The following is a 16,408-nucleotide window of genomic DNA, read 5'->3' as shown; positions in this document are numbered from 1 at the left end:
TAAACCTGCCTCAGGCAGGCTGTGATCATAGTCAGAGAATGCTCCTGAGAATATTTTAAATAAATTCATCGATTTATTTATTTATGTAATTTGTGCCAGGTGAAATTTGATATCTGGGTGAGAGGCTTCAAAGAACTCTATGATTTGTGCCTAACCAGTTGCCCTGTAGTTCACAGTACACTGAATCAAGAGTGTCAACATGGATTTCCTGGGGTTGCTTTATGGCCTCAGTATGTAAGGTCCTCCCTCCACAGTTGGTGATAAAAACCAGCAGGAGTATTCCCTTTTGCTTTTCTTGCAAGCGCTCTTTCTTGTTGAAATTCATTTAAGCTTCAGGTGAGTTGATAATATACCCTTCATTAATCCTATAGCAATATGCAATACATTGAATTTATATCAGTGGAGTTTTTAAAGCTGTGAATTAAATATTTGGCTTTAGATCACTTGCATTGATGGGATGCTAATCCAGAATCCTCTTGTCATTGTTGTTGCAGCTGTTTTCTTGAATTAGACAAATGAATTACTTTATATGCATTCGAAAGAAGCTAAGACATTATTTGCTGCTGGATAAATTGTAGTTTTTCTTTTCTTTTCTTTTTTTTTTGTTCCCTCAATTGTCCTCATCTAGTCTTATTTGCTTCTTTGTTTTCCTTCTCTCTTGAGCAAAGCTTGGAGTCCTCTGCTGAATTATATTTGTCTTGACTCCTGTTTAATTTTCTTTTATTGATTAAAACAGTCATTGTGTTTTTAAAACAGCTTTTTGAAGTAAAACTGACATACAAAAAGTTTAATGAATATTTAAATTAAATTAGATTTAACAGATGCATAAACCCATGATAACATCACTATATTCAAGGTTGTGAATATAAGCATCTCTTCAAATGTTCTCACAGAAGTCTTAACAATCACTTTTTTTTTTGCTACCAGGGATTGAACTTGGGTCCTTGTGCTTGCAAGGCAGGTGGCAGAACCATTGAGCTAAATTTTCAGCATCAATCACTCTTAATTTCCCATTTCAAGAACTTGCAGAGGTGCTTTCGGACACTATTAATTAGCTTATATTTACTAAACTTTTTAGTAACTGTAATAGCACAATACGAATTTCTTTTGGAAGACCAAAAGGAAACAATATTCAATTATAAAAGAATCATTCCTGCAATAACATATAACAACCTTAAATGCACTTGTCTAAGAATAGAGTTTCAGTAATGTGAAGTAGAAATTGTTTGGTCTGAAGGGAGAAATAAACATCCTCATTTATAGTTGAAGACTTCGACACATTTCTTGATAGAACAGCTACACAGAAAAATATCAAAGATATAGAAAAACTGAAAACTACTATCAATCAATTTGACCAAAATGACCTCTATAGAATATTCTACCAAACAAGAGCAACACAGATATTTTTCTAATGTGTATATAGAGCTTCTCACAGGCATGTGTTGAAACAATAAGCAATCTCACACTAAACATAACTGTTGTTTATATTATTTTTCTTTCTTTCTTTCTTTTTTTTTTTTTTGTACCGGGGATTGAACTTGGGTCCTTGCACTTGCGAGGCAGGTGGCGGAACCACTGAGCTAAACCCCCAGCCCTATTATTTCTTTATTAATGATGACTCAATGCCTGTGTAGACAATAGTCTAGATAAAATATATCAATTCCTTGAAGGGCACAACCTACTGAAACTCACATAATGTACAGATTACCTGATTGTCCTATGTATTTCATTGTTACTGAGCTCAAAGTTGAAAATCTTCTGACAAAGAAAACTACAATTCACTGGCAAATACTGCCAAACTTTTAAAGAAGAAATAATATCAATTCTACAAAATTTCTTCCAGAAAGTTGAAGAGAATGCTTCAGAACTCATTTTATGAGGTCAGAATTATCTTGATACCAAAACAGAAAAAAATATACAGAAAAGAAAACAGATGACCAGTATCTGTAATGAACACAGACCTAAAGGTCCTCAGCAACGTATTAGTAAATCGAATCCACAATTTATTAAAGGTATAGTACATCGGAATTAATTGAACTTTGTATAAAAATGAAAAGAGCTTTAGAAAAAAATCCTAGAAGTAGTGATTTCAGCAGTGTTGCAAGATTCCTGTCTAGTAGACAAAAATCATACTTGTGTATAATAAAGATGAAAAAGTGGAAATTGAATTTGAGAAATAGTAGTATTTCCTAAAGCCCCCTATAATTACAATACTTAGGCATAAACTCAACATATTATGTACAGGATCTATATGCTGGAAAATTAATGCTGAGGGAAGAAATCAGAGAAGATAATAAATGAGTGGAAGTGTGTATATCATGTCTTTCTTTTGGTGGTGCTGTGGATCCAAATCCAGGGCACTGTGCATTCTGGAGAAGTACGCTTCCACTGAGGTACATCCCTAGCCCATAAATGTAATATTTTTGAGATGTCAGTTCTTCACAAATCGATTTATAAATTTAATACAATCCAGACAAAAATTTCAGCAGGTGTTGACAAAAAGATTCTCAGATATTATAGAGTATAACAGAAACTACAATAACCAAAGTAATTTTAAAAGAGAAGAACAAAGTTTGAGGGCTTACCTTTATTTATGTTAATACTGAAAGTTAATGCTATTATAATCAAATCTGTCTGCCTTAAGCAAAACTTTAAGCACATAGCTCAAGGGAGCAGGATAGCAAATTCAGTCATGGACTGACACAAATTTGGTCCACTGATTTTTGACCAGAGATACAAAAGAAATTCAATAGAGAAAGGATAAAATTTTCAATAAATGGTGCTAATATGATTAGTATACTTATAAAAATGATATTCATGTATGCCTCATATCATAATTATTCAAAATGAATCATAACTTACATGCAAATTATAGAATTTAGAAAAAAAAGATTTCATGGTATTCAATAGGCAAAAAATTCTTAGATCTGCCACCAAAAACTACAATATATACATTATGATACATTGAGCTTCATTAAAATTAAAATATTTGCTATATGAAAATCTCTGTTAATGAGGTGAAAGCACAAGATACCAGTAGGTAAAGAATGTTTATTATGCTCATAAACATTCAAAAATTTTGTAATGAGAAAATATACCCAGTCAAAATAACAGGTAAATATTTATTTTCTTCCTTCCTTCCTTCCTTCTTTCTTTCTTTCTTTCTTTCTTCCTTCCTTCCTTCCTTCCTTCCTTCCTTCCTTCCTTCCTTCCTTCCATTCTTTCTTTCTTTCTTTCTTTCTTTCTTTCTTTCTTTCTTGGTACTGGGAATTGAACTCGGGTCCTTGCGCTTGCAAGGCAGGCCGCTGAACCACTGAGCTAAATCCCAGCCCTTGGTAAATATTTCTTTATGGGCACTGTAATGAAGAAAATAGAAATATGCAAATATGAAGAAACTCCATTTTAGTCTTAGAAACCACAATGAAATGCCATTGCACACCTATTTAAAAGGTAAACATTTAATAAACAAAAAAACAGTCAAACAAAAATGAAAAAATTAGTGTGTTGAAGGTAAAGAACAACCAAAATTCCCTTACTATACTGGTGGAAATGCACAATGACACAGTCACATGTAAAAGCTACTTCATAGCTTTGAAAAAGGAAACTATGTATGTACTATATTATCCTACTTTTAGATTTTTATCGTAGCTATATGAACACTTTCATTTCTGCAAAAACAAATTCATATTGTAGAAATATATTTTTGTAGCATTAACTCTTACACCTTCCAAAATAGGAAATAACACATAATTCCTTCACTGGATGAATGGCCAATCTTTGGTACAGTCATACAGTAGAGTCCTATTCAGCAAAACAAACAAATGGAAAACCAAAACCAAAAACCAAAAATGCAGTCGTATCCACTACAACACAAATGAATTTCAAGTATGTTATCTTAATTGTAAAAAGCTACATTCAAGAAGTTATATGTTGCACAACTTCATTAAATAACATCTGGAAAAGGCAAAACTATCAGAGAAAAGTGAATATAACAGTGGTTACCAGCACCTTGGGTAGAGAGTGAGTGTGACTGCAAATGGTCATCATGAGGGAATTTTTTGGGGAGGAAACTATATTATATCCAGAGTGAGGTGAGGGTTTATTAAAACTAAGAACACTGTATGGTCACCCACCCTTGCAACAAGAGGAAATTTGTATAATAATTTTGAAAATACATTTAAAGAAGGATCTGAAAAAAATCCCTTTCACGTTTCAAGACAGGGACTCACTATGTTGTCCAGGCCAGCCTTGAGCTTATAGGAAATCCTCTTTCATTAGCTTCCATAGTTCCGGGATTATGGGTATGTGGCACCATATCCAGTGGTTTCTTTTTTTTCAGTGCATATTAGTTTTGAAGATTTGTGCATCCATATAACATTCTCAGATCATTTTCATCCCTGTCAACTCCTTTGTCTTCCCTCTTCCCTCCCGCTTTTTCCCTTTCTCTTTTCTAATGGTCCCCCTCTACTTTTATTCCTCTCTTCCACATATGAAAGAAAATAAATTTGATATTCATCTTTCTTAAGAGCAAGCGCCCACCCAATGATGGAATGTTAGAAGGTTTATCACTGGGTGAGCTATGTACTGTTAATGTGGCCTCAAGCCATTCTAGTTCTTCTCAGATGTAGAAAAGACCCACCCACCATTGTGATAATCAGAAAAAAACAGATGCATATTTGTCAGAGAAAGAGCCACCCCTAAGAAATGATGACCATAGCCTACCTTTTCAGGCTGTGAGAACAGTTTAGCAAGAGAATAATAACTGTATTGAGATCAATTATGCTTACATAATGGAGGCCTATCCAAAGTCCATAAGCCTGTCACAATCAGAGAACATTAAAGGAATAGTGGGAGTAGCTGAGTGTTTGGAAGCTACTGGCAGGAGAATAGTGGGACCATTGAACAGAGCTTTCCAGCCCTGATGTGGCTCATTAGCTGCATTACTAGTGGTTTGTGTATTTGTTTTCCTCATGCTATCAGCATGTTCAGTCCAAAAGCTAATATGTGTATCATTGTTTTGCTGGATTTCAAGCCCTTTCTCATTAGAGACATTGATATTGATTAAAAGTTGTTCACCAAATATCAGGTCTTGTTGCCATGGAACAGTTTTTGGCCTCTCTAATGGTAACTAGAGAGTCCAAGACTGTCGTTCAGATTAATTGAAATAATTTGGAATGGAAAAGTTGATAGAGAAGCCAGCTTGCTTGAGGTTTCAAAGTAAGTTATTACTGTCATTCCACTTCTCCTCCTCATTCCTCTCCTTACCGAAAGGTAATGACTACAAACAGAAGTTATAAATCAGTTTTATAGCCTGGCTAATACGCTGTTCATTTCCATGAACCTGTGTCTGCCCCCATTTTTTTTTTTTTTTTCTGAGAAGACTTGGTAGAAGAAGAGCTGGATAAGCTCAGACTGATGCTGCCAGTGATGTCTTTAGTGTGCTGATTTTGCCCCAGTTCCACTGAAAAGGAACCAGACTTGAGAATGTCTCCCTTTTGAAAACAGAGAGCTAGGCAGTTCCTCCCTTTCATTGGCTTCTTTTTGTCATCTATTTTGTGATTGGGATTCAGCCCCACTATGTATCTTTGTTTCTTCTTCTGTTGCTTAGATGCCGGCAGTCCTAGGTGATCTCAGAACTGTTCTACTTTTACCTAGAAAGACTTTTCCTACATAATTTCAGCTACCATTTTTATTTTTCAGGAATAATGATTTATCTGGTTTCCAGTGGCTCAGATCATACAGCACAGCTGTTTAGGGTACCTTGAAGAACCCCCACAAATATTCTTTGGAGGATAGAGGAAGAAATCTGAGACCCTGTTCTGAGTTCAACATAGTACAGATACCCTTTCTTTTACCTGAGGGTTGAAGACGGTTATAGTCAGGGATTTTTGAGGCATTTAGCTAAGAGAATTTGAACTCAGGTGCAACTTTATCAGGGAAAGTACCAGATCACCAAAGAGGGCTAATGTACACATCTTCTACCTGTGTGAATGTTGGCTGCTAATGACTTCCAATGCTTTTCCTATGGAAAATTACTGTTACCTGATGTTGGTTTACTCCTGGAAGTTGTGTGCTACCTTCCCAAGTTAGAAAGACCAAATGAACAGGCATTCACTTGTCCTTAATACTCTCCCTTCTAAAATCACTTCTTCAATAAATTCTGGGCACAGGTTATGCCCCTGTGGAGGGAGCCAAACACAGAGGATGATACAACAGAAATATTAAGAGAAATGGAAACTGTAGCTTCACGGAAGTCAAAGGATGGTACACTTTGCAGAAATAGTGATCAATAGCATCAAAAGCTAGAGAGAGATCAAGAAAGGTAATCAGTAAAATGAATAGAAAAAAGGCTTTTGATAATTGGAAGTTTATAGGCAACTTTGGCATAGAGCTGTCAATACAATAAAAGAAGTAAAATTTCTGTCTATTGAATTTTTTCAAAGGCTCTACTTCTCGGTTTTGTCCTTCAAACTTTCTCATTGTCCTGACTCTCCAGTATATAAATTTTAACCATTCCAATTTACCCCTAGAGAAATATTATGTGCTGAAACATACAATCATTTTTGTCTCCCAAATTTACTTTGCATTACATTTTGTGACAAAATATATACCATTTCCTTTGTAGTTGCCTGAGACCAACTATTTGACCTTTTCTTACACTTATTGTTTGATTTCTTCATTTATTTGTTACTCCCTAATTGTTTATTTTCCCTGCTTTCCATGACTGGCAATGACTTACTTTCTTTCTCCTTAAATTTCATTTTCTTGCCTTTCTTTGGATTTGTGAATTATCCTTATTTTACAAGTCTTATTATTAAGTCTTTCTAATTCTAGTGTCTGCTGTGCATGTTATGGAGATATTAAAAAAGTACATTGTTAAGCGTTTTGGCTCATATGCGGCATCAGGTATTAAGAAAGGGATGAGTCTTCTATTTATTAGAGAAAAAGATCCAGAAACATTCCATGACAGTGAATATTATCTTGCAGAAGTGGAGAAATAAAATTTTTTGAACTTTATTTTAATCTTTAATATGTTATGCTTTCTTTCTTCACAATGTCTTGTGCATTTTTGCCAAGGTCTAGTTCATCCACAAATCCCTAGTATAAATTGTTCAGTGTCCTTTGTGGGTACAAGGTCACTTCTATTGGCAATAAGAGTAATTATTCTGATCATCATGGGTATGTTTGAGAAACAGTTGTGCAGCTTTGAATATTGTCTAGGCAGTCTAGACATGAAAAGTTTAAAAAGTTCTGAAAGAAATTATGGCTGCAGTCTCACGGGCCACGATAGTGTTTAACCCCTTGGCAGTGGGTGCCTGGAACTGAAAAAACTCACAGAGGAGTTTCTGATGTCTTGTTAGTGTCTTGATGTGACTACATTGGCATATTCATTTTTGAAAATTCAATCCATTTTACATTTTTGGTTTACATGATTTATGTATATGTTTTATACTTTAATAAAAATTCAAAAACACAAAAATGAAACCACAAAGTTCTTAGAGATGAACATAAAATTATTTTATAATTTCAGAATAACAAAGTCTTCTCTAGCTGTTACTCATAAATCAAAAGTCAACACAGAAATGGCTGATTAAATTGACTATAAAAATAAAACATAACAAACAAGGTCAAAAAATAAATGTCGTTAGAAAATATATTTGCAGCTCACATTACAAGCAAGGGATAAATCTCCAAGTATACAAATAGCTCTTAAAAATCAGTAAGCAAAAGAACTACTGGATTCAAAGTACATTTGAATAAATATTTAATATTATCAAAATGAGATAAAAATGGCTTTTAAATATATAAAGAGATGCCAAGCATGTGCTATGATAAGAGAAATGCAAAAGAAAACTAAGAAAATATTACTTTTAACTCGTTATACTGGAAAAGGTAGTTTTAGAGTTTTAGTTAACAAACTATGGTAATAAAGATGCATGAAAATAGGTAATCCCATGCATTGTTTGTGAGATTAGTTTATGTATCAAATGACTTAAGTATAGGAGGCTTGAGTGAAACAGTGACAATAATAGCGAAAGTGATAAATAAGAGTAAATTTATTTGCTTGTATGTGCATAAATGCCTTTTGGAAGAGTTCAAGTGGAAAGTAGATGATCAAAAGATGAAGTGAGAAATTTCACTGTCTAAAGTTCTGTTAACAGCTACTCAGTAGGAAAATTAGTTTAATAGAAGAATGAAACAACAACAAAACTGAAATTCAACATAAGTTGTATTAAATAGTAGGTCATAAATTTTGTAAGTGTACTCATAACATTAAAGTAAATAGTACTTATTTTGTGAAAATGACAATTGTTAGAGAATAATAACAGGAAATTAAAAAAAACAGAGCAATATAAAAACAGCATGCCACCCTACAATGCCTATCCTTAGCCAGATTTGAGGAAAATATTTATGCTCATGTAGCATGCTTGTTGGACTGTGAATTGGCACAAAAGTCCTGGCAGCCCATTTGGTGATAGATGTCATCTTACCAAGTAATCCTCCTTGCAGAAATTTGTTGCTAGAATATAATTAGCCAGATGAGGAAAATATTTATGCTCATGTAGCATGCTTGTTGGACTGTGAATTGGCACAAAAGTCCTGGCAGCCCATTTGGTGATAGATGTCATCTTACCAAGTAATCCTCCTTGCAGAAATTTGTTGCTAGAATATACTGTAATGAAGAGTCACACAGTGTTATGAATACTATTCACAGTGTTACTTTAATAACAGAATATTAGTATTGAACAATGAATAATCCATAAAACACAGTAGGTAACATAGCACATATTCATATGATGAGATATTGTTAAGTAGCTGAAAAAATCTGCTCAAGGGAGTATTTAAAGATGTGAGCATATGCTTACAATATATGGTAGTTAAGATTTGAGTATTATATCACATAACCACAATTTGGTACAATTTTGTAGAGAAGGTATGAAAAAAATATGCCCAATTGGTAGTAGGGTGAGCAATTTTCATTTTCTCTATTTTCAAAATACTGCATTTGTGGCATATTTTACTTTGCATTTGAGAAAATGAACAAAGCAAATAACATGGAGCATTTGAGTGCCAGGTATGGGCAAAGTCATCTGTTATTGTTCTGAGGGCTGGTTTCTTGGAGGTACTATATGGACCATATTAATTGGACAGCATTATTATACCCTGTAGGGTCTCTGGTGGAAGTAACTCACAGGCAGAGAAAAGCTCCAAGATTTATTTCAGAAAAGCCTTTTTGTCATCTGTCCGGCAGAGCACCTAGATTGACTCTTGGCTCAAATTCTAGGATGGCAAAAGCAGACATCCTCCTCTGAGGTTGCCCAGATTTATATTCAGATGTAGTTAGTAAAGACAGCTGGTCCTGAGAATGCAGTCTGTAATTCACTGCCCTAGGATGATGTTGATGAGCAGATCCCACCCCTGACCTACAGCCTCTCCTCCAAGCTGAGTGTGAGTGGGGCTAATGATTCCTCCCATGAGTCTAAACTACCACGATAGCCATTCCCTGGAAACACACTACTTTAAAAGGCTACGTGGAATTTAGACAAAATATGCAATTACTAAAATATAAAACTATTGTGCTAAAATGAAGATGAAGTCCCATTTTTTGATAAAAAGCTAAAAACACTGAAATTAGGAAGAGCTATGTTTGAATTTTTATTCTGTGTTTTGAACTCTAGTTCATCTTCCTGAGCCTCAGTTTCTTCAACTATAAAAATAGATCTTCAATATCTAGTATACTGAGTTGGAGGGTTACATAAAGAAAAGTATAAGACAACCCTTCAGACTCTATTAAAAGTGACCTTGGTCTGTGTCTGGCATGGATACACAGGGGCTTATGTGCTTTTTCGTTTAGTTATCAGTTCCTGAATTTCTTCCATTTACCCCACTCTAATTTTAAACTTTAATTTTTCTAAACTAAACGATTGATTTGATTGTAAAATGGTGTATCTTTTTGAAGAAAGACAAGAATAAAAACTCAAGCTATGTGTGAAGAAATCAAGACAAAATTTACTGGCACTGTATTAAAATTCAAAAGTTAATGAACAGAATAATTTATGAAATGGAATTAAACATAGCTGTATGTTTCAGCATTATTTTAAAAATGAACTTATAGTAATATCAGCTTTGAGCATACCATTTAAAAATTATAATGTGTGTATTTGTACAAAACTCACACTCATGACACTTCCATTGAACTGAAACAATTACCTTTTTTTTTCCTTTTCTTTTATTGAATTTATTGGTACATTTTAGGTATACAGTACAATTACATTCATTATTGGGATTTTGTACCTTTACATGACAGTCGGTCTTGGTTCTCATTTTTTCCCCTTGTCCCTGCGCTCCCTTCAACCCCTCCTCCCCTCCCCATTTACAAACACTTTATTTCCATCTTTTCACTTTGTCATATTTCTTCTTTTCCCTTATTACCTTTCCCCTACTCTTCCCATTTTCCCTACACCTTTAGCTCTTTTCTTCCTATTTCACATGGTCAATTATATCATTAAGATCTTATGTACTATTATAGTTTTTCACACCAGAGAAACTATTCCGTATTTACACGTGTGACTTATTTATTTTACTTAGGAGTATATCCTCAATATGCATCCATTTTCCTATAAATGAATCTAATTGAAACAATTACCATGTATTATTTTATTGTGTTCAACTTTCTCCGCACACTTAACCTGTGGTAACCATTGGTCTATTTATTCTCATTATAGCTTTGAGATTTTTGTTGTTTCAAGAACATTTCATGCATAGAACTTAACTGGCTACACTGAGATTCACCCATGTTGCTGAGGTAATTTCTCCTTTATTGTTCAGTAATATTCCACTGCATGGTTGTACAGTTATTTGTTTAAACATTTATCTGTTAAAGGGCAGTGAGTTATTTACAGATTTTGGCATTTATGAATAGAGTTGCAATAAACTTTCATGATTAAGTTTTAGCATGAAAATAAATTATTTCTTTAATATATAGTATGTTTTGAGATTGTTGGATTGATAGTAGGTGTGCATTTAAATTTACATGAAATTGCCAAATTGTTTCATAGAGTGGCTGTCTCATTTTTCATTGGTATCAGCAATGTGCAACATCCAGTTAATTTTTGTCTTTAGAAGCACTTGGTATTAATATTCCTTTTGTTTTCATATACTTAAAAAGACAATTAAACACAGAAAAGGGCATTTATTTTTAGGTACATACACATTTATTTAAAGTTGTTAAAATTTCATAGTGAATTGATGATACATCATTATGTAATATCCATCTTTATCTGTGATAAGCATTTACGCTCTGATAGGTTCTTACCTGAGATTAGTATAATCATTCTGGCTTTTTTTAGATTAATGTTTGTATGTTATACACTTCCATCCTGTCTATGTATTTGAAGTGTGATTTTTATAAACATCAGATATCTGAGGCTTGTCTTTTTTATTCTTTCTGATATTCTGTGTTTTAGGTTCTGTGTTTAAGCCCCTTGTACTTAATGTATCTAGCAATATATTTATATTTAGAATAACGATTTTATTACATTATTTTTGTTTGTTTGTTTGTTTGTTTGTTTTTTTTTGGTACCAGGGATTGAACTCGCATCCTTGCGCTTGCAAGGCAGGCCACCAAACTGCTGAGCTAAATCCCCATCCCTTATTTTATTATATTCTTTATGAACGTGGTTTGTGTTTTCTGTGTCTTGGCTTTTTATTCTTGTATTTTGAACACTTTTGTATTATTAAATTTTCATTTATCCATTATGTTCTTATTCAAATATTTTACAGTTTTTTATTGGTAGCTCTAAAGATTACAACATACACACAACACAATTTATTTAGGAGATCATATATATATATGTGATATAGATTTATATATTATATATATTATTTCAAATAGAATTTAGAAACAAAAACACCTGTTTTTGACATAAGGTCTTGCTGTGTATTTTAACCTGGCCTCAAATTTGTGATAATTTTCCTGCTTCTGCCTCCAAGAGAACCCTTATCCCCATAGAACTCCCTCTCTTTCCATTCTTTAGCTTGTAGTTTTCTTGTGTTCTTCTTCTGTATTCCTATTGCAAATCCCATCTATGTCATAGTTTGTGACATGTATACACACAACTTATGGTTAGTGTTTACACTTTAGAAATTATTACATACAAGACGTATTACCATCAATCTCTCTTAAAATACTATCCCTCACTGTGAACACATTTATCCTATTATTCTTACCACTTTTGGAAGCAATTCTGGACATTTTCTTCAGTGAGTATCTTTACAAGGCTGAATTCTATACAGCTGAAAGGGAGGCTTGTTAAAACATGACAGTGTGTTCTTACCCACCTTATCCCCTGGGTCTGGCTCTTCCCCAAAGTTAAAACAACCATGAGAGGCAAACATTTTGAGTTGATTCAGTACACTGAGGCAGCCGTGAGAGCATGATGAAAGCCACTCCGGAAAGTGTGAATAAGGACCAAAAGATACAACAGATAATGTGAAATATGAAGACGAGGCACAAAGGGAAGAGGAAATGAGAGGGGAAGGGAGAGGAAAGAAACGAATGGAATTGATATGAGCAAATGAAAACTAATGGAAACAAAGTCTTTGTGGATAGGGAGGGAGGGCTTTGAAGGGAGGGCAGAGGAATGGGGAAAAATAAGAACCAAGATTAGTTATGTAAAGGTACAAATTTCCAACAGTGAATGTCATTATATTATATACATTAAATGTACAAATAAAATTAATTAAAAAAAAGAAAGTGGATTTCTGGCACTGCTTCAGAAAGCAACAAGAATGATGAGACAAGTTTATTTGAAAGGACGGGGAGCACTGTAAGGGAGATTAATGTCATGTGATTTTTACTGTAATAGTTTTAAAAACATAAACATTCACTGCAGTTTTTGATCAGGCCTTGTATGTATTATATATTTTAAATAAAACTCCGGCAAAGAACCATCTAATACATTTACCCAGATAGTTACCATTTTTGTTTCTATTTTTCTATTACTGATATTTCTAGTTTCCTTTTGTTGTTATTTCCATTCCATTTTATGAAATACCTTTTGTCATACTTTTGGGAAGAATAATAGATTCTTTTAGTTTTCCTTTATTTAGAACATTTTGATTCCTGAGGTTTTTTTTTTTTTTTTTCCCTGAAGAATTTTTCTTTGTCTAACCTTTGGCCTTTTTTTTTCCAGTGCTGAAATTGAACTTAGGGAGCGCTGAACTACAGCCCTGGCCCTTTATACGTTGAGACAAGGTCTTACTAAATTTCTCCAACTTGAGATCTTCCTGCTTCAGGCTCCTGTGCAGCTGGAATTAGAGGCCTATGCCACCATTCTGGCTAGGCATTTGTGTCCAGGTTTGGATTTCTTTGTATTTCCCTTTTTTTTGAAAGTTAGAACTTTTTTGAATCTGTAGTTTTATATATTTCAAATCTTGGGAGGTCTTTAGATATTATTTATTCAGGTACTTTTCTTTTTCTTCAATGTGGTATATTATTTTCCTTCATCGAGGCTGCCAGTGACATGAATGCTTGATCAATGAATCAAAGTACTTTAGAGTTTGGTGAACTTTTTCAAACTCTTCTGTCATTTCTATTACGTGGTTGGCTTTATTCACAAAGCTTTCTTTTCCTTCTTCCTTCGAGTTAATTCATTGCTTTTAAAGTTCTAAAATTTTTTTTTTGGTTCTGATTTATACTTTTTATGTTTTTCAGATATATTCTATACATTTATTGTTTAAAGGTAACTTACTAATATTTATTGGGGAAATTTAAAATCATTTTCCCCTAATTCTTCCTATGGCAAGTTGTTTTAAATTATATTCTGGATTTTTGAATATTATATCAGTAAAGTACGAGTTTAATTTAAATTTTATAAGTTACAGTAAATTACCTTTTTAGATTCAAACTACAAATTTGGATCAACATGCTATGAGTACAAATTCATGTTAGTTTCTTTTGCAAAGATGTGCCTCATTCTGTGCCCACAGCTGCCAGTCTGGAACCTAGCTGGTGGCTCTTACCTTGGTTCAGTTTTCAGAGTTTTTGGTTTGTTTTTTGTTAGAATTCTATTCAGATGAGTAGTTAGGTATTGATCCTAGGTGTTCTTAACAACATGATTTTGTTTTTCTAAGTCTCTGCCTTACTATTTTCTTCTTGGTGTTACCTGGTTATGGGCTCACTTCTCCAGTCCTGCATCTAGATATCTGTGCTACGTCACAAAGTTCTTATAACTTCAGCTGCTTTCATGGCCAAGAGGTGAGAACAGAAAGAAAGAGAGAGAGAGAGAGGAGGGAGAGAAGAAGAGGGAGAGAGAGAGGGAGAAGAGGAAGAGGAGGAGAAAGAAGAAAGTAGTAGTAGTAGTGGTTTGCGCCTTTTTCTTGGATCTATAGATACTGATATTGCTAATGTAGTTTCCTGTCTCTCAGAATTTTAGGTGCTTGCAGTCCAGGCAAGATGTCAATGCTCCAACTAATCCAGAATTGAAACTAATTAATCACATCATTTTAGATTTTAAACTGGTATCTTATAACCCACACAGTATGCAACAATATTTTTCAAAGCTTACCATGAACAAAGTTCTTTTTTCTTTTTTGTAAATTCAAACATTTGTGTGATCCTTTGGGCTTTCTCAATTTCCAAGGATCTGTCAAAGTTATCCCACGATACCAGTTTTTGGCTGTTCTTACACATTCTTCTGGAATCTGTAAGACAGAACTCTCCAGAACCTTATCACATTATATCGCATTATTGTGTAGGGGCACAGAATCAATCTTGTCTGAGGATTTTCTGACTCACATGAACAATCTCACATAATTATCCTTACCTGCCTCTCTGAGCTGTATCTATGACTGATGGAATACCAAAATGTTTTATTATTGAGTGATGTAGAATAAAGAATTTATCCTTTGCTCACACTTAATGAAGTCTCTCTGAATAATCTAGTGCACTAAAGAATTTATCAGTGCTCTTCCCAAAGCCAGAAAACAAGGACAGATTTGAGAAAATGAAGGAAAATCTATGTATTCTAATTCAAACTGTACTCCAACAAAGTCACAAAATGCATTCATATAAAGCTAATTAAATGTATAATTTGATTTATTTTGACATTTTATTTATAACAAAGCTATTGCTCCCATATGACTTGTGATAGACTGCAGACATGGCACAAATTCTCCATCATTTCTTAATCTATGTACTTTCTTAGTGACTTTGTAATTCCTCAAAAGATGAAGTCTGCTTCCCCACTATTTAAATCTGGGATGGTCTGGGACTTCCTTGGCCATTAGAATGTGGTAGAAAAGATATTGTACCAAGCCCAAGTCTAGGTCAAGAGGCCTTACATTCTTCTGTTCACTCCCTTGAAACTCTGCTGAGCCACTGTGCCAATAATCTGAGGCTCTCCTGTAGGAGGATGAGGGGTTATGTGGAAGAGAAACGAGCCCTTCAAACTGAACCAGTCAGTGATCCACCCAATCTCCACCCAACCACATCTGTGAATGGTTCCAGTTCATGTTACCCGAGCCAGACTTAGATCTACAGAATTACCCACTCTGTGGATATGAGAACTAATAAAACACGCATGAAGCCAATTTATCTGGCTCCTCTGTTATTCAGCTAAATTTGAAACATGAACTAAGAACTACTTTTTTCTTTAATGAGTCCTTTCTCTCCTTCCTTTTTTTCTGAAAATACCACAACCACCCCAATATGGTTCAAATCTAGATGCCCCCCAAAATCTCATGTGCGTATAGGTGGGGCTTTTGGGAGGGGACTGGATTATGGGGCTGTGCTATGTATCACTGATTTAGCCAAATGTGGTATTGGAGGTGAAGCCTGGTGAGAGGAAGCACGGATTGGGAGGGTGTATTTCCCTCCCTCCTCCATCACTCTCACTGCTTCCCACCGCCGTGCCCTTCTGCTATGCCACTCGGCCTTGGAGCCGGCCGACTATGGGCTGAAAGCTCTGCAAACTGTGAGTCAAAATAAACCTCTTCTCTTTTACTTTGCTGGTGTTGGGTATAGTGTCTCAGTGACAAGAAAATAACTAAGATACATGCACACACACACACATAGAGAGGGGGGGATTGTGCTGTGTACTTAGAAACTCTATTCTGCAGTTCCCAATCAAACAAATACCTGTTTTTCTACACTTTTAAGGACTCACAAGTAACCATTATCAATGTTGCAGAAAGCAGACAAGATTTTTTGTACATTTCATGGTCCACACTCTGCACCTTCAGCCGTTATTGCCATCAGAATGGCATAGTTCATGGATCCCATCTTTTGCATACATTTTCCTCCTGAGAAAGAAATGAGATTGACTTATACAGAATGACTCTGTTGATTTGAATTAGAAAAAGAAGGCTGTAATTGAGACTATGCAGACAGTGCCGTCCAGACTCA

The 16,408-nt window shown here is 34.5% G+C and overlaps 1 long non-coding RNA gene across 1 annotated transcript; it reads left to right on the top strand.

Annotated features, from left to right (window-relative positions):
* Positions 1–206: 206 nt before the first annotated feature.
* LOC104865896 lies at positions 207–13,239 on the top strand. Its single transcript, XR_781297.1, has 3 exons — positions 207–336; positions 10,728–10,807; positions 13,197–13,239. It is a non-coding gene; the product is annotated as an uncharacterized LOC104865896 (long non-coding RNA).
* The last annotated feature ends 3,169 nt before the right edge of the window (positions 13,240–16,408 follow it).

Source organism: Fukomys damarensis, unplaced genomic scaffold (assembly GCF_012274545.1).
Source record: "Fukomys damarensis isolate Sample0158 unplaced genomic scaffold, DMR_v1.0_HiC HiC_scaffold_28, whole genome shotgun sequence".
In the NCBI taxonomy this organism is placed as follows: Eukaryota; Metazoa; Chordata; class Mammalia; order Rodentia; family Bathyergidae; genus Fukomys; species Fukomys damarensis.
This window is presented reverse-complemented; position numbering and strand designations above follow the sequence as displayed.